The sequence below is a fragment of the Onychostoma macrolepis genome, chromosome 03 (genome assembly GCF_012432095.1).
Source record: "Onychostoma macrolepis isolate SWU-2019 chromosome 03, ASM1243209v1, whole genome shotgun sequence".
Taxonomy (NCBI): Eukaryota; Metazoa; Chordata; class Actinopteri; order Cypriniformes; family Cyprinidae; genus Onychostoma; species Onychostoma macrolepis.
The window spans coordinates 13258993-13286608 of NC_081157.1; the positions used below are offsets into that span (position 1 = coordinate 13258993).

At 37.8% G+C, this 27616-nt stretch overlaps 1 pseudogene; it reads right to left on the reverse strand.

The window, feature by feature from the left end:
• Positions 1 to 16061: 16061 nt before the first annotated feature.
• LOC131537195 (uncharacterized) lies at positions 16062 to 19263 on the reverse strand (annotated as a pseudogene).
• Positions 19264 to 27616: the final 8353 nt, after the last annotated feature.

Below are 27616 nucleotides of genomic sequence, written 5' to 3' on the forward strand. Positions count from 1 at the left end.
AGCAAGGAATATCAGAAAGACAAGTCCTGACTGCGAAAGGAGGAGTTGGGGATGGAGGAGGGTGATTTGCTCCTGAGCAAGCGGAAAAGCTGCTGATTGATACGGAAGAGAGCTTATATAGGAATGCCGCGATAGGTGTTGTATTCCTATAGGTAGATACGATCAGCTGGGAATCAGCTGATGCAAGCTTGACTCATGTGACCTGCCAGAACTAACGCTAACGCTTCATTTCTGTCAGGACCACTATCGTCAAAAGATAGATACTTAGCATAAAGTTTTGGTTTGGCGGTATGGTTCTGTTCTGTGCAAAAACTCCCTGCCCATCCATGCAGCCTGTCATGAATGAGCAGGGAGAGCAACAATAATAACCCCCCCAACACAAACGATAGGCCCGAACCGCCCGACACAACGATAGGCCAGAACCGCCCAAACCACAACTGATGGCATTCTAAAAGAAGCATATCCTTCTGAAAATAGCAGAGACTGGGGCAGCAGCCCCTTATGGAGAAGGCAGTGAAGGGGTACTCTTATTCATAAGCAGCCAAGAAGAGCAGCAAGCCCCTTACCGGAAGAGAGTAGCAGCGAAGGGATGCTCTTCTTAATAAGCAGCTAAGAAGAGCAGCAAGCCCTTTTTATGCAATACCTGAAAAATATGCAGAAAAATTGGCAGCTAGTTGACTCACTAAAAAAAAAAAAAAAAATGACAGCCTAATTTGCAGCAAACACATGTACTGCAGCCATAGAAGCGAGCAATGACGGTTCAGAGAGAGATCGCATATTCTACCTGACCTAAAAGCTTCAGCATCCATTTAAAAACTCTATAGAAACAGCATATAACTCAAATCAACTCATCAGTTTACAGGTTGTCGTCTCCCATTGACATGGTGCTCGTTATGTTACGTGTCTTCAATCTGACAACCCACGCGAGTGAAGACAGAAATCCTTACCAATGCACTCGATTGCTTTGCAACAAGCATGTTGCAGTAGTCAGAGAAACTTAAGGAAATAGCAGTCCCAATAACTAGATGAGCCATAAGCAGCAAGCGTATTTCGAGAACAATCAGATGGCCTAACAACAGGTTAAATATTAGCTTATTGCTGTTGTGAATTTACCAAGTACAAGTACTTGCAGTACAACCAATAGCTTAAAGAAACAAGCTGGTCTAGCAACAAACATGATACTGAGCACTGGATAAGCCCTAAAAGCAAGCAAAATCCCAATACCCTAACAGCTTTAAAGCAAAGACCTTCTGAAATAACGTAGACTGCGGCAGCATGCCCTTTAAGAAGAACAGAAGCAGCGAAGGGGTGCTCTTCTTTAATCAGCAGCTGAGAAGAGCAGCATGCCCCTTTAATGCAGTACAGCATGTGGTCAATACCCGATGTTTAGGCAACCTATGTTGCCCTTATCCAGATAATCGTTATCATTATAACCTTTGGTAGCAAGATCTACATACTGCCCTTTAAGTATCAAGCACGTTACAGGTACACTGATTAAAGCAACAGCATATCAAATAGAAATAAAATAGATAAGTTTAATGAAACAGAATTCCCAATACTAGATGAGTCTTAAGCAGCAACCTGTTTCATATCAGACAACCTTAACAACATATTAAAAACAAGCCTCGCTGCGGTAGGTTTACAGAGTAATGTTACCAGCGTGACAAAATACAACCAATGAGCCTAAAGCAACAGCATGCCTAGCAAACAAACATGTTACTGAACAACTGCCTTAACAACGAGCAATATTTGACGACAGCATAATTGCCAACATAGCATAAGGCAATGAGAATGAAATAAGAACTTTGCTTAGCTTCGTGAAGACATTCAGAGATGAATAAAGGGTTAATGTTCATTTTACGTGGATGCTTTAACCCTCCTGATATCTTTACTTCTACCAGCGGGGAAGCAGATCTCGTGTAAAAGCGTTGTTGATGCAGTCACATTAGCACAACTTCAGCGATGATTTGCGGGCATTGCAGGCGAAGAGTCTATGTCAGTGATATTACGCTATGAGAAGCTTGTATCGATCGCGGCGAATTCGCGTTCAAGTTCACAAACTTGTTGAATCTGGTGAGAACACCGTGGGAACGAACCCCTGAAAATTCCTGACTGAAAGCTTTCCCGTAGAGATGGAATTCGCCGTCTGATTTGCTCCTGAGCAAGCGGAAAAGCTGCTGATTGATACGGAAGAGAGCTTATATAGGAATGCCGCGATAGGTGTTGTATTCCTATAGGTAGATACGATCAGCTGGGAATCAGCTGATGCAAGCTTGACTCACGTGACCTGCCAGAACTAACGCTAACGCTTCATTCTACTTTCAGTGGAGAAATACACGAGTTTTGAATTGCAGCTGTTTAAACTGAAATTGTCTTTTACTGTTGTAGCCCTCTCCCGTTGAACGGCTCAAATGATAAGTATGTCTAGGGAGAATTTCAAATAAAATAAACAATAAAGTTTTGGGTGAGAGTTACATCTATAACTTGTAAATGGCTGTTTACATTTCAGCAATAACAGACCTTAAAATACAACCCAGGGTCTCAGATATCAGTATGTAGTGCTTAAAAGTATATATGTAGAGCGTGGAAGTGTCTGTGTACTGTGTTTGTATTGCATAATGTAAATTCCAATCTCACTGAAATTACTCAACTGTACATTAAGACCTTTTTAAGGCTTAAAGTTGTGGAAGGTTGAATTAAGACTTTTTAATACCTGAAAAACCCTGTTTTTATTCAAGTTGTCCTCTGCCAGTGCACAGAGGTGGCATCCCCACCAACCACTGTCACACTGCTGTGTGTAGTGTGTAGAAAAAATAATCTTGTTTTCTGTTTGACATAAGATTATTTTGCTTACCGCATTGGCAGATTATTTTGCTTGTTTCAAGCAAAAACTCACTTAATTTTGACTAGTTTTTTCTGAAAACAAGATGACAAGTTTTACTTGTCTAGAAAATCCTTCTTGATTTAAGAATTTTTAGATATTTTGGCTGGAAACAAAACAAAAAATCTAAGTAAGAAAAGCATTTTTTGCAGTGTAAAAGAACCCGAGATAGTGGACAAACTTATTCAGAAAGAATTAGATGAAGGCTATATTATCGGTCCTTTCAATAAATCCCCATTTCCTATTTTCCGCATAAACCCAATCGGCGTAGCTACTAGAAGATATTCAGGGAAGAAAAAATTAATTATCGACTTCTCTTCCCCCTCATAGTTCATCTTCACCCAGTATTAATAGCCTAATTTCAGATCACATATTTTCCCTATCATACACAACTAAAGATCACGCTATTCAATTCATTAAAACAGCAGGTGAAGGCGCCTGGCTAAGCAAAGCAGACATAATAGACGCATTTAAAATCATGCCACTACATCCTTCTCAATGGCACCTTTTCGGTGTTGGATGGAGATCCAAAATTTATTTTGCAATACGCTTAACTTTTGGTTGCTGTAGTAGCCCTAAAATTTTTGATTGTCTCTCGGAGGCTTTGTGCTGGATCCTGCTAAACAAATACAAGTTCCTCTTTGTACTACATTTAGTAGATTGATTTTCCTAACTCTCCTGCAGATCATAGTTTATCTAAACTCAAGGAACTTTTTTCCAAACTTAAAGTTCCACTATCAGAAGAAAACTACTCAACTTGAATTCTTAGGGATAATCCTGGATAGCAAGGCCATGATGCAAGCCTCTCTTCCAGAGGACAAGCTCAACTGCATCCATCAAATGATTTCTGAATTTGAGACCGTAAAATCTATTTCAAAATGTGAATTGTTGTCCTTAATAGGTCATTTTAATTTCACAATGCGTATCTTTCCCCATGGTCGCGCATTCATATCTAGACTTCTTGATCTATCACGAACTGTTCCTAACCTACATGAATTAATCACGCTTGACGAAGGTTGCCTTTCCGAATTATGTTTCTGGTTCCGTCAGCTCAACAAATGGAACGGAATTTCCTTCTTTTATAATGAAACTTCAAGCTCCCTTCACTTTTTCAGAGATACCGCGCCCTCCATGGGTTTCGGAGTGATTCACGCATAAATGGCCGATCGAGATTCTAAATCTTCCGTCCAATATTAAATCTACAGCGCTATTCCAAATTTCCCCCTATTGTAATATCATGCTTACTCTGGAAACGAATGGTCTAGAAAAAAATCACTGTTCTGTGCGATAATCAAGCAGCAGTGGAAATAATTAATAAAGGTCGTTCCGCAGTCCCTTTCATCAATAGTTTAATCAGATGCCTCACCTGGATATGGGTTACAAAGAATTTTATCTTCAAAGCTACATTTATTCCAGGACTTTACAATGATAAAGCTGACACTCTTTCCCGTTTTAAATTTCAGGAATTTCGCTCCCTCTGCCCAGATGCCCTTCCAGCCAGTGCTCTAAGCCCTCCGTTCTGCCTATCAGTCTTAGACTAAATAACCTAGCATCATATCTAGCGGAGGCCAAAGAAATTATGAGACAGAGAATGGCTAAATCCACCCTTAAAACCTATGACACAGCCTGGTCTTATTTTTCCTCTGTTTTGTGCCACCTTTGCTACCTCCCCGTAAATTTTGAAGTGTTAGCTGCCTTTATGGTCTACTGTGTAAATTCCCGTAAATTACAACCCCCTTTCATCAAGGCTACTTTACCAGGCATTCAAGTTTCATCTTCGTTGCTTGGACCCCAGCGCACCAAGCCTTTTCAAGCACCCCGCCAAAGATAAACTGTTACCTATTACCTTACCTCTTCTGCACAAACTGCTTCACCAGCTCAGAAGGGGAGTTTTCGATCCATATACTAACATTCCTCTAGAGGCAGTTTTTCTCACAGCCTTTATGGGTTTTTAAGGTGCGGGGAATTCACGTGCAAATCCCTATCATTTAATCCAGCTGGTGATCTCACTATGGCCTCACTATCTCATCATGTACAAAAGTCACTTCTCGTTATTTTTGAAGCACTCTAAAACTGACCATCTCGCATAATATTGTCAAGTATTAATTCTGACTTTTGCCCTTTCTCTTCCATGTCTCAATTTCTGCAAACCCGGAGAAACACCACTTCCCAGAATCTGCTGTTGGCAAACCGTTGACCAGCGCTTGGTTCTCTTCCAAACTAAAACAGCTATGTCGTCTATGCGGATTAAATTCAGAAGTCTACACTCCTCAATCGTTCAGAATTGGCACAGCAACGACAGCTGCTGCAAGAGTAACATCCGCTACGCTCAAGGAAATAGGGCGCTGGAAATCGTCAGTCTGCAAAAACTACATCAGACCTAATTCTAAAGACATTATAGAAGGACAAAAGAAAATGAATCAATGACTCCAGGTGGCGCTGGGTATCTGGACAGCTTTATGTCCCTTCCAATTCCGCTTGTGCAGTTAAAAAAACAAAAAAACAAAACAGCTTTGCACACATTCCTTTAGATAAAATCAGCCACATGTTATTTATGCTGAGCTCTGTCTCAGTTCATTTAAGTTCAGGCCACTAGGTCAGATGCACACTTATAGGCAAGTTCAATAGCGTTAAGCCACTCATACGTAGTCATACACACGCCTATAGCTCTACGGAGCAGCAGCAGCAGTACAGATATTTGGGCGTTCAGAACTGCTGGGGGGGGGGGCATTAGGGAGTGAATTTCTAATGCTTGCTATATGGTTAGCGTGGACCGTACGTCCACTGCATTGAGGGGGTTCTAAATTTCTTTAAGCAGCCATCCTTCATTATTTTTGACTAAGCTAAACTAATTATTGTATTTGCTCTACAGCAGCAGCAGCGTAGCAGAATTCGTCCACCAAAATCAAGCTTCAAATTTCATACCCATGCCAATAAATGCTGGCTGAAATTATCACTCCAAGAGTTGTCATGACTGAAATATAAATAAATTACAATGTTACTAGTCATCTGTTATCAAGATCAGTCCATTCACTATGATGTATTGATTCATATTGAAAAGAAGCTTGTAATACATTCAATTCTAATGTATTTACTTATGTTCTTTTTGTTGCATTATTCTTTTTTTCTTTGTACTTGCAGGTTGTGTACTTGAATGCAGCAAATATCAGCATAATAACAATTCTTCTCAGAAGCAATCCAGAAATTTGGCATACTGTCAAGGCAAGTACAGTAAAAAAAAAACATTTGATTTTTATTTCTGGAAATGCATAGTATTTTTCAGGGTCAAGGGAGACCAAGGAGTGGAGGATGTAGAGATTGCCAGGTTCATGTTTTCTTCAAGAGGCACTGACCAAGGAAGTTTCATATCCGGTAAAAGTGTCCATAATCAAAGGTAAAGAGATATGAGGTATGGTGACAGTGTTTTAGTTACCCTACCCTGTCACCACACGGCTGTTTATGAATTATTGTAAGTGAATTTTTAATGATGTATTCAACTGCTAAATCTTCAGGTCATCTAGATCTGGCTCTTCAATGTCCTAATGATTTAGCAGTTAAATACATAGTTAAAAATCCACTTAATTCACTTAACTTTAATCCACTGCATAAACAGCACTGTGATGACAGAGTAACTAAAGCAGGGTCTCCATACCTCATATCTCTCGGATTGGTAAATTTTGTGCGAATCAGTCTAATGTGCCACAGCTGCTCTGAACTTTAATTGCCTCCTGAGCAGGGGCGGAGCTATGAGAGCTTGCCCACCCAATCAGATTGATGGAAATACATATTTTTTCTAATACAATTTTAAGGTTTAAACTCTTCATGAATTACTTTAAATGTGATTTATGTTGTCATGTGTTTCATTAAAACTAACCTATATAATAATAATAATAATGACAATAGTAATATGCTAATTAGTATCTGCAGTTACGTTGCACCAGTACTAAGTTACGTTCTTCACGCCAATAGCTCTGTCTCTCCGGATTCCAACTAGCAGCTCCATTGAATATTTATAAAACAGCCATATACTAACAGAAAATTTAGATTACGACTAAATTATTAACATCTTTGATTCAAAACCCAGACTGTGACTTAATTGTTTAGAACAGACAAAAGTCATTAAAGGTAAGGTTATATGGGTAGTTTTTAGTCTGGTCCACAGTGGCATGGTTATGCAGTATTTGCATTGAAATATTTGTGAGCAAGGGATTTTTTTAAATGTACATTCAAACTGCATAATAGCAGCAAATTGGCAAATGCTGTTTCTCTCTTTTTCTGGCAATCGCTTTAGTGCATATGTGTTTGCATAATGTGTTTGTATTTTGTGAATGTATTTTGAGCCCCTGGATGCAATGCCGAACTTTGAGCTTCATTTGCGGCAGTTTGTGTGCCTGCTTTCTGTAGAGATGTTCAACTACGGCGGCTCATATCTGTGGAGATGCATGTTGCAGTAGCGCTGTGTTAAAATTAATATCTTGTTCAACAACCAGACGCATTACACTTGTCCAGTTGCTTCTGGAATGCGTGCAGTTTTGCGAGATCGGATTGCAATCGAATGCGTTTCTGAACAGTCCATCATTTTTCTTTCTTTCTTTCTTTCATTATTATTAAGCTATTATTATTGAGCCGTGTAAGGCAAATTATTCAGGCCCACCCACCAACCAATTTCTGTCTCCGCCACTGATTCTGAGGAAAGTGGACGAAGATTCCAGGCTTCTGCAAATGTGTCTAAGCCTGCCTGAATTCTTGGGAGAAAAAACTCAACCTGCCACAGGAGCTGCTGATACAGTCTGCTGTCATTGAATCCATCCTCTGCACTTCAATAACTGTCTGATTCAGCTCGGCTACCAAATCTGATCTCAGAAGACTACAGAGGATAATCCGGACTGCAGAGAGAATCACTGGTACAATCCTCCCTACTCTCCAAGAACTGTAATCATCCAGACTGAGCAAAAAGTCTGGCAAAATCACTCTGTACCCCTCACATCCAGCGCATTTAGTACCTCTGCAAAGAAATATAATGAAGTTAAAGATGGACGCTGCTGTGATGGCTTCTTTAACAGAGTCTTTACTAAGAGTTAATTTATGAAACCTTTCAGTAAAACATACATTGTTATTTTCCTTACATAGTAACAACTGGCTATTTACATGGGTAATTCCAACCCATTTCAGTCATACAGTAGATGATGAACAAGTACAATCAACAGGTTATTTAGTTAACACTCTCTCTGCAGTCCATATGCTCCAGTCTAAAAAAACAAAACAAAACATATATATGGCCTTTACAACTGGTACAATGACACTTAAATCTTATACTCTTTGTAAAGATAGAAAGATTTCCAAAGTATACACGTAATCTGCAATAGTACCCAACAAGGTATAATATTTACCATCAATGGCCAAAATAACAATATGAAACTATTATATAACATTAAATTTACTCAAATAACATTGTCATATCGGTCATTCATCATGCATTGTAGGGCTGACGTGCTAATCACGGGATATCTGATGCTAACCATGTGCTCGACAAACTGAACTTTGAAGTAAAGTAGAAAATAATCACTTTGAACACACAAAACTCATTAATATCGCATTAACTCTAGAACCGCCAGAGTGTATACCTAAAAGCACCAGCGGGTAAATTTTACCCGCACACATGGCAACTGTTTTTATATGGCTAAAGAACATATTATTTCACTGTATTATGCCACTGTCTTCACAAAGAAGTGTCTAGAGTCATGAAATGATTATGTCTAGTCGTCAACTATATTTTTACCCTGTTGTTTTATGCTCAAGACTTTTTAATGCAGCCTACACTAATCCATAATGGTCAGTAAGCTAAAAAAAAACCTGCAAGGACAACAAAAATTAGAACGGAGTAAATATTTGGGTGGTGCAATACTATAATACAATGTCATTAATCAATATATTAGGATAACCCATGTTATTTAAATTACTAAAATAGCCAATAGACACTAATGAGCAATAATAATTCACCACACTGCATAGGAAGATCCTATGACAAATTCAAGCGCACAGCTTCACCTAGGCCCAATTATTAATTTGTTTAGTTATATAATTTATAATTTGAATAATAGAACACCGCCAATAAACTTCGGGTAATTAAAAAAAAAAAAAAAAGTTTCATTACATCATAGATCTGATTTTTTTTCTTATTTTTTTCAGGAAATGGCCAGACTAGAATAAATAGCAACACCATAGCGAACAATAAACGATATGGCAAGACAAAAATTAAATAACAAAACCAAAGTTTGACCAATTATGAGTAACGTTAGGCTAAAACATCTAAATATGATGTCTGCATCACTGTCAGATGAGCCGTCAGATGCTGAGCCGACCATCAGACTCTCCATCACTCATCCCAGATAGCAAATAGTAATTGAAACGATGTTAAATCAACATCCCACTGTCAACGATAAAATCATTGAATCAACGTCGAACTCTGATGTTGATTCTTCATCATGTTGCACCCTCTATTATCATTGAAACAACGTTTAAATCATACCTAGAGATCAACAGAATTTCAATGGTATTTCGATTACAATGGATATTGAAACAATGTTGAAATCCCAGCATATCAACAAAACTTCAATGGTGTTTTAGTATACCACAGGTTTAATCTGAAGGTCTGTAATTTTAATATAATATTAAAAACATTATTATTAGGCTATAATCCTGCTTTATCGACAGCCAGGATGGGCTAGCAAAATATAGAAAATAGAAACTATACCTTTAGGCTATAACCTAGACTAGCACAAATGACACCCCACGCATTCTTTAAAAATTAAACAATCATTTTTATTGTATTATTTCTTTTTTTTTTTTTTCTTTTAAAGTGCTAACTCCTGCTGCGTCTGTCTTCCAGCTCCTCCCGCCGGTCTGGGGTGTAGCGCAGCCACTTCAGATGAGGCTTATTATACTAAAGACTTGCTTACTTGAAAACGATGTGGATTAATGATCTGAAAAAAAGGACAAAAAGTAAATCACAGTGTCAGTAAACAGCAATTTAATTCAGAATCATCCACTGCCCTGAGTATTTCCCCACAAAGCAGATGATAACATGTTCTTTTAAACTGGGCTAGCAAAGGTTTTTCTAAAGACTGAACAATTTTTATTCATGAATAATGGACTCCGTTCACTATATTTAAGTACAAGATACCTATATCACGTCACATCACGTAATTTTCTGTCACATGTGCTATAATGTCTGAATGGAACATATATCCGTGACTGGTCGAGTGGCAGTTCCACCTGCCACGCAAAGATTTTACCCCCTCTCTCATCTTGCCATCTCATAGTTAGGTAAATCATTTTATATTTCTGGGTAGAAACGCATTTTTGTCGAGGCTGTGTAAGACGGACTACATTCAAAGCACTTTTAAAACTGCCCAATATGTTCATGGATGTATTCGAATTAAAGGGAGGCAAAGGATTAGCTTGCAGTGCATAAGGACAATTTATGAGGCCAAGTGACTCTAAAAAAAAAAAATCATGTTTATTATTTTATTAAATCAGAACTAATTGTTAACTCAACAAATTAAATATAAATAACTGGATACTTATAACTAATTAAATAGTAAATGTATTGATTAGAGTTACCATAGACAAAAGATTTTTCTGGTTGAATAAATTGCACATTAATTTCTGCTTAAATACTGGGTGCATGGAGGAATATGCATAAATCTCACCGCAAAAACAGGCTAATAAATTAACGAGGCATTTTAATTGTTTCTAAATGAAGTATGTGGGGCTAAGACGCCGCCCGGTTGTCAGGCGCTGTATAACAGCGCTTCCCGCCAGAAAAGGTGCAGAAGATCATCAAAATCGTGATATCGCATAAGCACTAGTATAAAACGACTGTTATCATTTCTGAAAACAAACACAATGGAGTTACAAAACTGTATCGCACATCGCAGCCCTGCTCGAGGATTATTCATATTTTGGATTTGTAGGCTATTACGAGATGGTCTAATCGGCATTTCCAGTTAACATTACAACTCGAGACAGTTCTGCATTGAATAAAGTAAAGGTAAACCATGTCTTTTGTGTAATTCTGGCCCGCCGCTGCTGTGGGTAGCACTATGCTAGAGTTGGTTCCGCCAGTGTTCTCCGGCGGTCAGAAGAAATAGCGGTGCTGTGTTAATAGATTTCACGACACTAGCAATGGGTACAGACATGTATTTTGAGCTAGCTGTCACAAAAATAGACTGGACCAATGAGGTTTTGCTAACTTTATAACCTAGAAGAGATCAAGTACTTTTGGCAGATTTGTGACACATTGGTAAAACAAAAATCTATTTCAGTGACTGCAGCACTGCGTCGGTTACTACATTAACCATCATGTTAACGATCAACCTAACAGTATTTGATTTGGTACAATTCATTCATATCAAACATTAAGCAAGCTTACCTGTACGCTTGTGCCAAGGTCCAGAAATGAGCTGTGTCCGGTGCAGCAGGTTGGTGTTGATCTCCCGGTCAACCAAAAATCGATGGATTTTCAATCATATTTCCCAGTCAACTATATATCGATGCATTTTCAATCATATTTCCCGGTCAACTATATGCCGATGACTCTTCAACAACAGCGTTGTTTCCCGGTCAACTATAAATCAATGACTTTTCAACACATTCAGCGATCGCCCGGTAAACCAAATATCAATGCTTAATCAATCATAAAGATAACTATAGATCAATGTTGTTCCAATATTGTTGCCATCAACATTAATAACATCAGGTTTTCATCGATATGGTAATGGTGATTCAACATTTATTTTGCATTGAAATTTCAACATCAACCATAATGATGATTCAGATGGAAAAACAATGTTTATTCAATGTTGGCTTGCTGTCTGGGATGGCATTTAGTGTTTCTAATACCGACCTTCCATAAATCGCCTTCTTTTAGTAATTTTGACTTTATTTATGAAACTGATAACCGCTAAATCAGTGAGTGAAAGGCGTTGCCTAGAAATGTACGATGTTAAAACATAAGCAGCAAGAAAATGACAGCGTGAAAATACATGCATTATATAGCGGGTAAATTTGACCCACGCGGCGCTTATAGTTATAAATGCTCCTTTTTTTGATCTGGTTTTATCTAAATAATTTTTAACAATATTGGGTTGTAAATTACATAGTAAAAGTCAACGACTGGGAGACTTGAATGTTTTGTTGAAAATCTGTTATGTACATTTGAAAAACAGCCACGGGTAGCGGTTCTAGTGTTAAATAATGTTCATACCCAAAACAGAAGTGTATTTTGCACATTTTGTTTTGTAGTTACCTGCAAAGAAGTATAATGACGTTAGAGACGGACGCTGCGATAGCTTCTTTGTCTGTACTAAAAATGAAGCGGCGTGCAATGACGTCATCACGCAGGTATGTCAACAACAGCAACTAATTTAAACTTAAATTAGAGTGACCATATTTTAGTTTTCCAAAAAGAGAGTTCGTGGGCGGGGCTTCACCTAACAGTATACATAGCAAGTTTTTTTTTTTTGTTTGCTTGTTTTCTTTTTATATATTATAAAAAGAATAGGGAATGCTAGTGTTAGAGGATCATTATGAAAATAAGTAGAAAGAATAGAGAATGCTAGTGTTAGAGGCTCTTTTTTTCTTTATAAATAAAACAAGTAGTTAGAATTGAAATAGAATAGAGAGCAAATGTTAGAGGGTCAAGTTTTTTAATAAAAAAAAAAAAAAGATAAAATTAGAATTAGCATTAGAATGGAGAGTGCTGGAGTTAGAGGAAGGAAGGAAGGAATGAAGCATTTATATAGCGATTTCATGTGTATTGCTATACACCCAAAGCGCTTTACAATCATGTGGGGGGTCTCTCCTCAACCACCACCAGTGTGCAGCATCCGCTTGGATGATGCGACGGCAGCCACAGGACAATGGCGCCAGTGCGCTCACTACACACCAGCTACAGGTGGAGGGTCAAATGAAGATGAAAGAGATGTGATTTCAGCCGTTTCTCTAAAATATTAAGGACTCAGCTGCTTGGATTGAGTTGGGCAGGTCATTCCACCAGGAGGGAACAGTTAATATAAAAGTCCATGAAAGTTTTATCATAGGTAGAATGCAAAATGTTTCAATACAAGCATTTCAGTCAAATGTAATTTATGCAATATTTCAAACCTTTAACCCACTTTGGAAAATCAACCCATGGCAACAGTTTAAAAGTAGCCAAGAGCTGCAGGAGTCAGATTTGACTGATCACAGGTCGAGAATAATGAGAGATGATTGACAAGACCATGCTTGAGTATTTGCTGCTCAACAGATCCTGAGCTCATTGACAAATATCTGATCTTGTAAGATGTGCTCCCTTTACACAAGCTGTGTCCCAAAGTTGAGTGCGTGCCCTTCCAGGACCAGATTTCAAGTGCGATTGCGTCACACCAACGCTACGAAGACTGTCCCAATGTGAAGTGTACACACTCCGAAGACCGCATTTCAAGGCCGATTGCGTCACCGCGGCGTGACGAAGACTGCAGTAATTCGAAAGCAACTTAAAATGCCTTAGGATTGCAAGTGTCCTGGGACAGGTGAGGGAGTGAGTGGAAGCTGGTGGAGCTACTCAGGGAGGACATCAAACTCCAGAGAGAGACGGAGAAGAGACGAGAGCAGGGAGAGAACGGAGACAATAAATTATTTATTAGCCATTCTCTCAAGAAAAGAAAACAGTGGAAAAAAATGGGTACATAAATGTCTTTTTTTATGTCACATTGTCAATGAAACAACCTAATTTCTGCAGTTTATTTTTGTGATGCAAGTTAAAAACGAAATGGTAAGTTGTATACATTATTCATTTTTGTAATGTAATTTATTTGGAAATGAGCCTGAGTAGTTTCTGTACATTTTGTATTTTTTGTTATGCATATTCTCATGTGTAAATAAAAGGGAAGTAATTGTCATGTACATTGTTCTTTTTTTTTTTAAATGCAGCTTACAAAAACTTATATACATTTATTTTTTTGTCCTGTAAATAAATTTTTTACACATTAAAACAAATTGTTCTATACATTACTGGAAATACTTTTTACAAGTCTTTACAACATAGCTTAGTTTTAACATCAGAAAAACAACATCAGTTTTAAGCCCAGCCCTGCCTCCATGTGTTCTGGGGTCTTCAGGAGGTGAATCTCTTGGTGAATGGCCAGCACCTCCTCAGCGACTCAGAGGACAATGCGGTGGACAGTGGAACGAGGCATGCCAAACACTCTGGAGACCACTCTGTATGATGCACCACTGGCCAGACAGAAGAGAAACACCAGTGTCTGGATTGTGGCACCCCATCCGTGTTGCCATTCACTTCTCTGAAGATCCAGCAGCACTGTCAGAGCCTCCCTGCTCAGCCAAAAACCATTACAAACCTGTCCAGCGCTGGCACATTCAGCTTTATCCTGCAGTACAGGGGTCTGGTCTGATTTAGGGAAAGAAGGAAAAGAGAAATTGTTTACAGCTATGACAAAGTAATTAGTAGAAGAAATATTGAGGTAGTGAACTACTTGTAGTAACTACTAATACCACATTGGGGAAAAACTAGGCATATTTAAAACCTTAGTTAAAGGGATAGTTCACCCAAAAATGAAAATTCCAAACCTGGAAAAACTTGAGGGTGAGTAAATGATTACAGAATTTTCATTTTTGGGTGAACTATCCTCTAATTAAAAGTATTATCGTACATACTCTATATACTTAAGCTACAGAGAGTAAAAGTAAGGGTATTTACAGTATTGTTCTGAAAAAGAATTCGTCAGGATGGTTTTGCATGAATATTACTGCTGCACTATTGTGTATGTTGCATTTTACTTCTGAATATGTTCAAGATTGTTAAATTTAAAGTTGCCTACTGTTGGGTAGTTGAATCTACAACAATGCATCATGTTGTAAAAGACCATATTTTGTAGTGTTGCTGTCCTGTGAGAAAAAAAAAATGAAGAAAACTTAGTATTTCACATTTGTACGAGAATACTTAATGAATGTACTTCCTTACAGTCCACCACTGATTATTTTGAAAATGAAAGTAACAACATCTATTGTCAGAGTATTAACAAATTGTTGCTAACTATATGCATCTGAAGTACTCGGACCGGCCAAAGAGCACTGTTCAGCTGTGACAGCTGCCACTGAACATTGAGCTGAACAATGCCCTATTTTCATTTAATTTTTTTTTTTTACAGTTTTATTTTTATGCTTGCCTAAAAAGTCCAGGTTGCAAACCTGTCTACATATGATCACCATGGTCAAGACAATAAACTATATAAAATCGCACCTTTGTAAGATATCAGTCAGTATTTGAACTGCTGTCTGTCTGTCTGTGTGTGTGTGTGTGTGTTAGGGTTAGGTTTTGTGTTTTTCGTATGTATCATTACATTATTCAAGTAAGTTCTAAGCCAGGGGTCATCAAACTTGATCCTGGAGGGCCTGTGTCCTGCAGAGTTTTGCTCCAACTTGCCTCAACACACCTGCCAGCATACCTAGTAAGACCCTGATTACCTGCTTCAGGTGTGTTTAATTAGGGTTGCAGCTAAACTCTGCAGGACACCGGCCCTCCAGAACCGAACTTGGTGACCCCTGGCTTAGAACTTATCATCTGTGGAAGGCGTAGGACCAAAAAAACTTTGTCCAATGAAAACGTTTGGTCCGAACATTACGATACTGTCCGGCCTGCCTGTCAAATATGTATTTGCATACCTCTGCGCACCCTGTTTGCGCAGACATGATACGTCATCGGCGCTTTCCAGCGAGAATGAAAGGCGCTATTATTGTAATATTATGCGCTTTGTACTTTAATGATTGAGACGTGAGGTAATCTGACAGCGTTGCATTCAATCCTGCACCAACGCTGTCTCTCATCGTGTCCCAGGTTAGTCTCTGCTCCGCTTGAGCGTGGAAGGACGCGTGGCTTTGCAGAGCGATTATGCAGGGAGGGAGGGGATCTTGCTTTCAAAGCTAGCTCGCTATTGCTAGCCTTTCCGAAATCACCTACCCTACCTTTAACTGACAATTTTCTTTATCAATTGACATCAAAAGTAGTTTGAGATGACAAAATACTTGATGCTAAAAATGACTTAAGTGTTGCTAGCCAGCGGCCTACTACACAATAAAGAGTCAGACACATGCAAACACTTGAGATTGGGGTCTTTTATTCTCGACTGTGACCTATAGGACATAGCATTAAAAGTTGCTTTGGCTTATTGGGGTTGAGGATGTTATGGTACAAAATAAGACAAAAATGTTTAGAAAAAAAAGTAAAATGAGAAATGGTTTCCTCTTTCCAAGTTACAGAAGTGCAAAACAAAAATGAGACAATTAGTGTGGCATTTAGGGTCAACGAAAAGGCAAAAAGACAACGATATAAAATAAAACAAATACAGATGCACACATAAGGCCACATGCATCATTCGAATTATCACTAAATTACACACAGTAGCACAGTATTAGCTTTACAACGGATTAATCTTGAATTTGGAACACAAGTGATTCAACACAAACCCAAATTACAAACAATTCAAAATACTTGCACAAAATAAAGATTTATACTTCAATATAAAACAATAATCACTCACCCTGTATTAATGAACACAATCTGGATCTCACAGAGGGCCTACTCAGCGCTATATCTCCCCTCTGATAATCAACGAGAAAAGCATTACTGAACTATTACACAGCAAATAGTTTTCCCACTATATAGACAATATAATTATCATTAATATAATTATCATAATATCATTTTCATAACATATTATATTATGAAACAAGCAAATACAACACTTACGCTCTATGATTCATCAACGAATTTGAGACGCGAACAAAACTCTCCACGTGAGCTTGCGATCAATCCTCATCAATCGGTGCAAATCACAAAACATTCACCACTGTATACTACTTCCTGATGGAATATTACATGAATACAAGTGAATATTTATGTTATTAAACATTTACAAATCAGGTAATTTTTCCCTCCCCGGTTACATAAGGTAGGATAAAAAGTCAAATGTGAGATTATTCAAAACAAAAACCAAAGTCAATAATTATGTTATGTTTTTATTTTATTATGTCAAACTTTATTTAGAGAACCATTCAACCAATTATTTATCCATTTCAACAAGGCACTTTTTGCAAGGGCTCATAAAGATGATGCATACAGAGCAGAGGATATATAAAGAATGTTATAGGCATTAAGTAGAAATTAAGTAATGTTAAACATAATCACCCCATCATGAGACAGAAAATAGATGGGACAATGTACTTGTGCATGTAGATCACTCAGAAATGGCAGGCCTATTACAGGATGTCACACTTTGTGGTGGGTCTATTCTCATCAGTCGTTCCTTTACACTTTCATACTCTTCTTGCCACTGCTCCTTGGAGAGAGAGGAAGGATTGATCTCCAGAAAGTTGTAGGCATCTCTGGTTTGGAGCTTGAAGATGACAGATGCTTTTTTACAACCTGCCCCAAAACTGCTCCAAGCCTGTGGAATTAAAATATTTCAATAGTCTTTTGCATTAAACATTATTAATGGCTGCCATTTAGGAGGGAGCATTCAAGCCTTCATTCTGGTACAAATAAAGAGAAAAAAATAAAACCTTACTGGAAACGTTTTTGTAATCACGTAAACATGAATTTTACCTCATTGGCTATTTTGATTGATTCTAGAAATTCATCTTTTAGTTCGGCAAGGTCTTCGATAAAGTCTTCTCCAACAAAGGTCTTCTGTTCCAGGTAGGCCAACATTTGACCAACAGTGCCCCAGAAGTTTTTCAGCTGAATCAGAATTTTTTGAATTTTTGACAAGCTATTCTGAACGTCATTTAGATGGATGGGGTCGGGTATGGAATCTGCAGAGGAGAAATAACAAACATGCTTTAACAAGGCTTAAACTAAACTTAATCATGACTTGTCATATAGGCTATACATATTAAACATGAAAAAATGGACTCACGCCGGTCAAAAGTGGCTTTGGTATATTTCATCTGCCAATCAATGACCTGTAAATCGAGCTGCCACTGCTTTTGTTTTAGAGCAGTTTTTCTGCAACGAGGTTATTCAATTCAGCTTCAAGAGCCTTCATATGGGCAATATGTTCAGGATCATGTATAGCATCATAAATGCTTTTCACAATTAGCCCGACGAATGGAACAATTGCAGCGAGGATGCTGAGGCCTCTGCTTTTTTGGGTTATGGATCTGGCAAATTCTTGAATCTCTTGGCTTTTGCTGTTTATCTTTCTCTCAACTTCAGCAAGCTCTTCAGTGTTTATTTTAAGTTTTGATTTCAGATCATTCAGGGTATTTTCAGTCTGCTTCATTTCATGGTTTTGTTCCTTAATCTTTTTATCCGTATCTGTTTTTTCCTTGACAACATCACTGGTGGACGATGCCACATCTTTGTTGTGTAAATCATACCTACAAAATGTTGAAGAAATGTTGCTGTGAAATTAACACTTCATAACAGTGGGCTGGTGTAACTAGCTTAAAAGTTTAGTTTAAAACACTTGCGTGATTTAAAATGTTTCATATTGATAAATAATTGAATTGCTCAAGCAATTTAGAAACATGTTTTCATGAGGAAAATGTTCTTACTTTTCCACCATACTGTCCACTTGACTGATAATGTCTTTGATCCAGACTTGTGCTTTCGCTAGAAATTTGACTGCCAGAATCGCCTTATTTTTCTCCACAGCTTTCATCAACATGGGAAACAGTGACTGAACCAGGTTTTCACTTGTCAAAATACACTGTGAGAAGAATCAAGAGCCACAAGATCATGTATCTTAGACGTTAAAAAAGGCACAATAGTGACAAAACATTCAGAACTATTATTGCTCTATTTGTCCTGTAAATCCTACTTATAATGCTGCTGCATTCGTTAACGTTATGTAAGAAATGCAAGATCATGTGTACAAACTATTATTTTTTATATTTAACCAAAAAATGTTATATTTTACCATTTGACACATTATGTATTTATTTCCAGGTATTTCACCTTTTTCTAGGTGACAGAGATGAAAATACTGAAATCAAGAGAAAATCTGAAAAAGTACTTTCAACATAGTTGCATCAGAGGAGCCGAACAAAAGCTGGGTTTCCACAGCCCGACTCCTGATGATCCTCTCCAGGTTGGGGAAGTTGGCCAGGCACAGGTAAGACAGATGGTAGAGAAGAGCTGTCTTTTCGGCAGCAGGGAGGAGCTCTTGTATAAATGTGGGGCTCCACTGGGACACAGCCACTGGTGAAAAAACATGGCATATTTTTAAAGACTGAAAAGATCACATTGATGGCTGGTATTGTTTTCAAATCTGTTGAAATAATGAAATAAGCTAATACTTACTTTTGCTATCAGCCATCCTTAGTAGGTTTACACAATTTGCGCAATGAGTTCTTCTAAAATGCACTAAAGCAGAACCAGTTTTGGTTGGTTTAAAGTATGTCTCAAACACATACAATACGTAACTGGAAGGATATCTGAAAATGATCATAAAAATGTTAAGTGAAAATGACTTACCTTTTGTTTTAATAAATGATATGGAGAACTAGGTATCTGATGGTTTTATACTTAAGGTATCCCCACCCTGCCTTCACCCTCAGAGAAAATGACCAAAGAAACATGAGATAATTATTAGACTGTGATGTTTGGAAATTTACTTCCATATATGGGGAAGCTTGAGTCATGTTCAATTTAGTGGTTTTATTGGTGCATAAAAAATATGTAGAGGTATGCATGAATCCTTTCTAAACGAAATGATATGCTTCATGACCATTACAATCAATGAATATGTTATGTACTGCATGTAATAAAGTGCTCGTCTGGGAAATTATCAGAGGTAATTATCATATATTGTTTTATGGTGCTAAATTTCCTACACCTTCTACCTTATTTTATTTATTCTCAGGCTAGGTAAAGCAAGTCAAATCTGTCCTATCTCATAAGTATCTAAGTTCATACTTACAAAACAGGTCACAGAAGACTTCTCCGTGGTCTGTGCTGACTTAGCTATAAATCAATGCCAGGGAGGCAGACTTGTGTTATATAAATACAAGCAAGCAGTACAAATATTCTACAACTACTTAGTATTACATAAAGTATAAGTATGAAAAAGTTGTTTGCTCAAGGCAATATCAGCGATGGTTCTGGTGCCGGAGAGTTCTTCAGGTGGTCTCGAAGCAGCATTTGATTTCATCATCGCACTTCAGTCTTTTATAGACAGCAGGTGGATCCCAATGTCTTGTGACGTCATACTGGAAATCTCCCAAGACGTTTTTATAAAAGGCGTCCCATCTTCTTCTTCGGGATTCTCTGCTCTGCTCTCTTCTACGCTTCATCTGAAACATACCAGCGGAGGTAATGCCCAGCTTCTTTTTCCTTTTCTCTGCTTTAAAGCTCATCTCTAACTATGCTCTTGCTAATACATGTTATAAACATTTTCTCAATAAATGCTTAAAACAGTAACATGTGTGGTGTTTTACTTAATGAACCACTTTTTAAATAAAACAATTACAATAACAAGTGTAGTGTCTTTCTTAATAATCCACTTTCTTAATAAAACAATTACAATAACAAGTGTAGTGTCTTTCTTAATAATCCACTTTCTTAATAAAACAATTACAATAACGTGTGGTGTCTTTCTTAATAAACTACTTTCTCAATAAAACAAATACAATAACATGTAGCAGTTACATAATTGCCCATATGAGGCTTTTCCAGGAAATAAACAAAATAATACACCGTTAGACATATTAAATTAACTAAATACATAAAACAATGAAGCAGGGTAATTGTTTAAACAGGCATATTACACAACATCCCCCTTTTGGAATTAATCTGACTCATTGTAATTCTTGCTTTCAGTTTTTCACTATTTTTCACTTGATCAAAGTTTGTCGTTTACATTTGTTTAAACACATTTATTCCATCCAGGGTCATCTGTTTTTGTCTCTTAACTTGCTTGGTTAATTCCTTCTTAAGTCATAATCTCTTTGAACTCTGCTTTACTGCCATCACACATTTACCATATTTGTACCTTATCAGTTTTCCTTAGTAATTGAATGATAATCAGTTGCCTTCATGGTATCTTCACATAGAAACACGGCCCCTTCCAATGACCAGACAATCTCTACAGATGTCAGTCGAAGGAATCGTGGTTTAGTACAAATACATTTCCATGGGCCGCTTGTTTCACTTTCACTTTCTTTTGAAAGTTTACCATTTAAATATTAAATAAAGACCATACTTTCCTCAGTCTTTCAACCAGTCCACATGTGTCTGTATTACATACATACGTTATTAGTTATTTTATTGCAGTCTCAATAAAAATAAACAAAATGGAAATGTAAGCATACATGTTCCTTCACCTTGTACATTGCAATCCATTTATACATCCACATATAGGCATATACAACACATAACAACCTATAATGTATAAACTCCTTTTATTTATGTTACTTCTTTCAAAAATGTTGTCAAGTGATTTACTTAAATATGTGACCCTGAACCACAAAACCAGTCTTAAGTCGCTGGGGTATATTTGTAGCAATAGCCAAAAATACACTGTATGGGTCAAAATTATAGATTTTTCTTTTATGGCAAAAATCATTAGTATATTAAGTAAAGATCATATTCCATGAAGATATTTTGTAAATTTGCTATTGTAAATATATCAAAAAAATTTATTAGTAATATGCATTGCTAAGAATTCATTTGGACAACTTTAAAGGCGATTTTCTCAATATTTCGATTTTTTGCACCTCAGATTCCAGATTTTCAAATAGTTGTATCTCGGCCAAATATTGTCCGATCCTAACAAACCATACATCAATGGAAAGCTTATTCATTTAGCTTTCGGATTATGTATAAATCTCAATTGTGAAAAATTGACACTTAAGACTGGTTTTGTGATCCAGGGTCTGCATTTGTAGCTGCTTTTCTTCCTTCAATATTTTCGTTGTCCAAACCCTTTTTTGGTTAAATCATAGCTCCTTATCTTTTAAATATCTCCCCATATTCCATGTCACTTTGTCAAGTTTATCTTGTACTATATTATTAATGTCTCTTTATGAGGACTCATAACATCTACTCTCCTGGGTGACGGATGAACCTAATACATATCATTGTCAGAAAACTATCTTTCTCGCTTCCTTAACTTTTCAGCTAATTTGCAGATTTCAGAAAACCTCAGAAGCCTTTGAAGGCCATTCTGATTTTGGCACACTTTATCTTTTTCACATTATTCAAGAACTACACCTAAACAATTTTTCTGTATTGTTTGTATATCTACTTGCAATCTATTTGTATTGCCTGATATTTAAGGTGTTTATAATTATATTAATTCTTTAGTTTTGAAGGAGTGGCTGGAGTGAAGATTGATCTGCCACATCCTCCAGAGTGATATTAATCATATCATTACCTTATTTCTTATTAAAATGATTGCATTACGTCTTGTTTGATTATTAATCAAGTTATTAATCAGTATTTAACCTCCTAGATTGTTTGATGATTGACTTAAGTAGTAGAGCCATCTATATTCATATAGATTGAAGTGTGTATACAGTCTTTTTAGAAGTAGTAAGAGTAAAAGATGTGAACACATGTTTGAGTGTATTCTTTGCCTAGGGTCACGAGGCCATGCTAAGGGGTCAGGATGACCTCCCATCTGCGTGAGCTACGAGTGACGGAGAGAACTGTGACATTTAGATGTCTGAATGACAGATATTAAAGAATCCTGTTCTATCCTGTATTTCTACTTTCCAAATTGATGGCTGCATAGTATGTGTGTAACCAACCATACTGATAAGATGCTCGCTAGAAACTAGAAAACATTACGATGCAGATAAGGTCACTGTGTGTATGTGTGTGTCAGCATCTTTTCTCTGTGTTAAGTGAGAAGATTGTCTCATCACTGCTGCCATCCCGATCCATAATAGGTGTCTTCCTTCTGATCGCTGACGCTTAAAATAATCATTTGGAGATATGCTTGAAGTGCTTACGTCCATATGTGGAAATTGTCTAAGTTTATCTAGGTTTTAGAACCAATTATAATTTTGCTGACTTATGCATTGACGCAATTAGAAACCTCTGGAGAGTATAATTGCTGGTGATTATGAACTGTACGCAGAGCGGGCTACGAACTCCGTGCGAGTCTTAAATTTGACTTCTACCTGAAACTGCAAACTATTTTCTTCAGTAAATTTTTTCTTTATTTGAATTTCTGACTCCTGGTCCTTAGGTCTTTACTGTAATTCCCCTACAGTTAATGGTGGAGGATCTGCAGGCAATCGTTGATCAATCATCAAACCAAGGTAAGCAAGAATTGATTTAATATTGTTATTTCTGCTTAGGGACTGTTTGTAAGTGGAGTAAGTGGAGGGAGGACAAAAAAGTCAGCATGCTGAGGTAAAAATTCAAAATGAAAAGTTTTTATATAAATTTAATACGTTTTTATTAAAATACAGTTAGTTAGGCAACATCACATGGTTTTCACCATTAGGACTATTTAATAGTTCAATAAACAGTTCAATAAGCAAGTACAATAATATTATGTCACTTACATTTTAGGCGGAACCACAGCGCATCTCGCAGCACGTGTTCAGTGTTTTGAACGAATCAGATGAGTCAAAAGTTTAATTAGTCCATGTATAAACACCTGATGAATCTGCCATTTGAACGAATCGTTTGAATGAACAACTTCATTGCGCTGCGTTCAAAATTGCATACTTCCCTACAATAGTAGGCAAAAAGCAGTAGGCGAGCTTTGAATCATAAGTATTCACAAAAGAGTAGGCGAGAATTAGTAGGCGAGTGCACTAATTCTCGCGAGATTCGAACATATGTATACGTAAGTTGTATCCTTACTTACCTATTATATAGTAGGGAAAAAGAGTACATGAAGAAAGAAGTACGTTTGAAACCTCAGCATTCATTAAAGAGTGGGCGAGAAATCCTCGGATGTCCTACTGCTTCAGCCCAGATTCTGAAGTGTTCATCTGATGGGCTGCATCCGAAATCGCATACTACTTGTGTAGGTACTACATTTGAGAGCCGGTATTTGTAGACCCTCTGGTTGTGGTCCATCTGCCTGAAGGGGTAAGGTTTCATAAGGTCCCTTCTCAGTGGATACGCCTCATCCCCCACAAACATATAGGGTAGAACACTTTCAGAACCGGGAAGCTTTTCTGGAGGAGGAACATTCAGGAGACCCTGGTCCAGTGCTTTCTTCAGATCAGAATGAGCAAAAAGCCCAGCATCCGAGACCCTGCCCTGAGTGCCAACACTAATGTAAATGAATTTATAATTGGCATCTACAGCTGCCATCATGAGGACTGAAAATCTGCCTTTGTAATTGTGCCACATACTTCCACTGTGGGCTGAATGTAGATGTGTTTGCCATCAAGGGCACCCAGACAATGTGGAAACTGCCATTTCTCCACAAAGTTCTTGGCAATTGCTTGCCATTCCTCCTCTGATTTTGGTGTCTGCAAATATAAAAGCAGTACAATAGATTTATTTACAACAGTCAACATGAGAGATTTCTTGACAGTTAATCATACTGTATGTCAGAATTTTTGCTGTTGTGATACTAATGATAAAAATATTAAGGATTTCTAACCTTTAGAAAATCATCTTTCAACACTTGATGTAGGGCTGCACACGTGTGTTTCACTATATCAGATACAGTAGTAGCCCCAATTCTGAACCAAAACTCAGTGATTTGTATGTTTCGCCTTTAACAGAAGAAAGTTAACATTACTGTAAAATGAAAACATAAAATACAAACCTGTACATTTGTTATATATACAAACCTGTTGCCAAGAATCTGAGGGTCAAGGAGAGCCTCTCCCTGGCCGTAATTGCCCGCCTCATCTTGGTGTCCTGTCGGGTGATCAATGGCTCTACTCTCCCTAGCAGGGTTTCAAACTCATCCAGGGTCATCCGCAGCAGCTCCCTGAAGCCTGACCTGTCCTCCAACTAATGTTATACATGAAAACAAAAATCATATTTCAAATAAGCTTACCCTTGGCCATATTTATAAACATACCCTTTACATAGCCATTTTCAGTCCCACTAGTAATAATAACAATACTAATAATCAAAAGTATAATGCAGATGATAGATAGATAGATAGATAGATAGATAGATAGATAGAACCGGGTTTTAACGTTACATTCAGTGAATATACTGGTCACCACAGTTACAACTTACACACTCCTAATCAGTCCTGTTGCTAAACAGTCACATATCCTGTCTCACTCCTGTAGACACTTTTCTTCATAATAACTACATTTATTTTCATTTTACAGCACAGATCTACACTGCAACAGGTGACAATATGGCTTTTGAACTAGCCAGACAGCGCTATAACGGTAAAAATTCAAACACGCCACCGTTAACAGGATAGTAATACTGGTAGTTAAATTCTTACCTCCAATTCTCGCTGAAGAACTGGCAGTCCGTGTTGACCACGTCTCCCCAACCATTTTCTCATCCACAATCGTTTGCTCTTCCGCTTTTGTTTTTTCTCGCTACAAACAATAAGTATCGATACAGCAAGTTGTCGCTACAGTATCCATTTAGTTTACATCCGCTTTTCCGCGTCTCCTCTAGATCACATGAGGCGCTCCCTCTGGCACGATAATCTTAACATCTCGTAGTGTGTGATGCTCCGAGAATTTCAAATCTTGTAGTGTGTGCATGTTTAAGATTTGAGGGTAAGATAATCTGCAAAGATTCTCTTTATGTGTGTGCTGCAACCAGATTTCATAATCGGTTAGGATTTTAAAAATCCTGTAGTGTGAGCCAGGCATAAGTTGACAGAGAACAGGCTTGTCCTGGTGCTCTCAAACGTCCGTTCTGAAAAGGTGTGCCCCAGGCCCTGGACCATCTTGTATGAGGCAGCAGTCCGGGATAACTTCATGCCCCCCAATGCTGGTTTATCTAGAGCCAGTGTTTGGGCAAGCTCAACAATGACAGGAGCTGCAGATAAGGGGAGGGAATGTTCTGCAATGGTTGCAAGAACCATTGCCTAGAAAAACACAAAAATAGTATTAGTATTTTATTTTACCACTGCCAAAGTACATAGCTAGTAAACTTGACATCATTATAAAAAATAATTTAATAGCCTAAGCTTAAGACTTGAATGATCTATATAGATAACAACTATCACATGCTGTTGAACAAACATTCACCTCTGCATTTGCTACCCTGTCGAACAGGGGTACTGACACCTTCACCCTTTCCCTCATCTGCTCTGGCTCCTGCACTAATGGGCCCTGCTGTGATTGAACCATAGTTTCTGACATAGACAACACACTGTGTGTAGTCATAATGGACACCACCTTTTGGCCATGTTTTTCAGTTTTACAATGTGCCAAAAGGGCATGGGAGCCCTTGGAAGCATAATTGATCTCTTTGCAGCAGAGGCTGCATCTGGCATGGCCTGGTTTCTCAATTTTTTTTAAAAACTGTGACAACTGAAACACATATTCCTTTCCCTTCACATCACACTTTGATTCTAACTTCAACCAGGACGAGCTCCATTTGCACCTGACTCCAGCCTCTAGTTGAGCCACAGTAAGGGCATCTTGCTTCTCAAATTCTCTCATTCCCTCACTCTGAAAAAATTGAAGTGAGTGAGTGGTAAAGTTTGGCTACCTGAACAAATGACAATAAATTTTACTTGTCTAGAAAATGCTTCTTGATTTAAGACATTTTAAATATTTGGACTAAAATCAAGACAAAAACAAAGTAGGAAAGCATTTTTTGCAGTGCACCATTCAAGGATAAACACCTTTATATAATTAAAAAAGACGTTGGAGCGTGGAGTGTTGTTAAGATGTTACATGAACTTAGTCAGGGCAAATAAACCACTGTAAATCAAATTTTTGAAGCAGCTGACGGGCTAAACGCGAGGTGTTTCTCCGTCTTGAAACAGGCTGTTACAGGCGGACACTTGAGCTGAGTGATACTAATATTACTGTACTTTAAACGGTATGCTTTACTTGTAGGTCGAACAGTTCTCAAATCGACTTCATGTCAGAGAAACAGCTTAATGACATGTGAGACCAATGTTAAGGTCGACTGAGGAGCATTTTTGCAAAGGGTAACGTTAACGAACTAATGTAGTGATGACGTAACTTGCAATCTTCATATCGCAACAGCAGCCTCACGCAAAAAAACCCCAAAAAAACAAAAACAAACAGCAGCTTCACGCGGTAATCACCATTTATACTGGAACATCATAATTTACAGCAGATATAAATGCATTCCATCCTGCTCTACGGCGAACTTAATTTAGCTAGCTACAAACAGGCTAATCAACCATCATTTTACTTAAAAAAAATAAGTTGCTTACCGTTAGCTTGTTCCTTCACGTTTTACGTAGCCTCTGGAAATATGGACAGATGCCTGCAGCGTCTAAAAATTTGGCTTCAGAAGTGAGATTGGTTGGAATGGATGAGGGAAAGGACATTAAGGTAAGCCAATCAGAGGCAGAGTAGGGCGGGTCCATTCCCTTGCCAACAGCGGAAAAAAGCTACAGGTGACGTGACACAGATGACTCGCAGATACGAATACAAGTTAACCACAATGAACATCAACAACGTTTTTCCCTGAGGTACTTACCATTTTTCGAATATGACGCCGCCTCTCCCGCGGCCTCATGGGATAGTAAAGTGTCCATCGTTTGCCTACTACAGAATTCGGGCGGA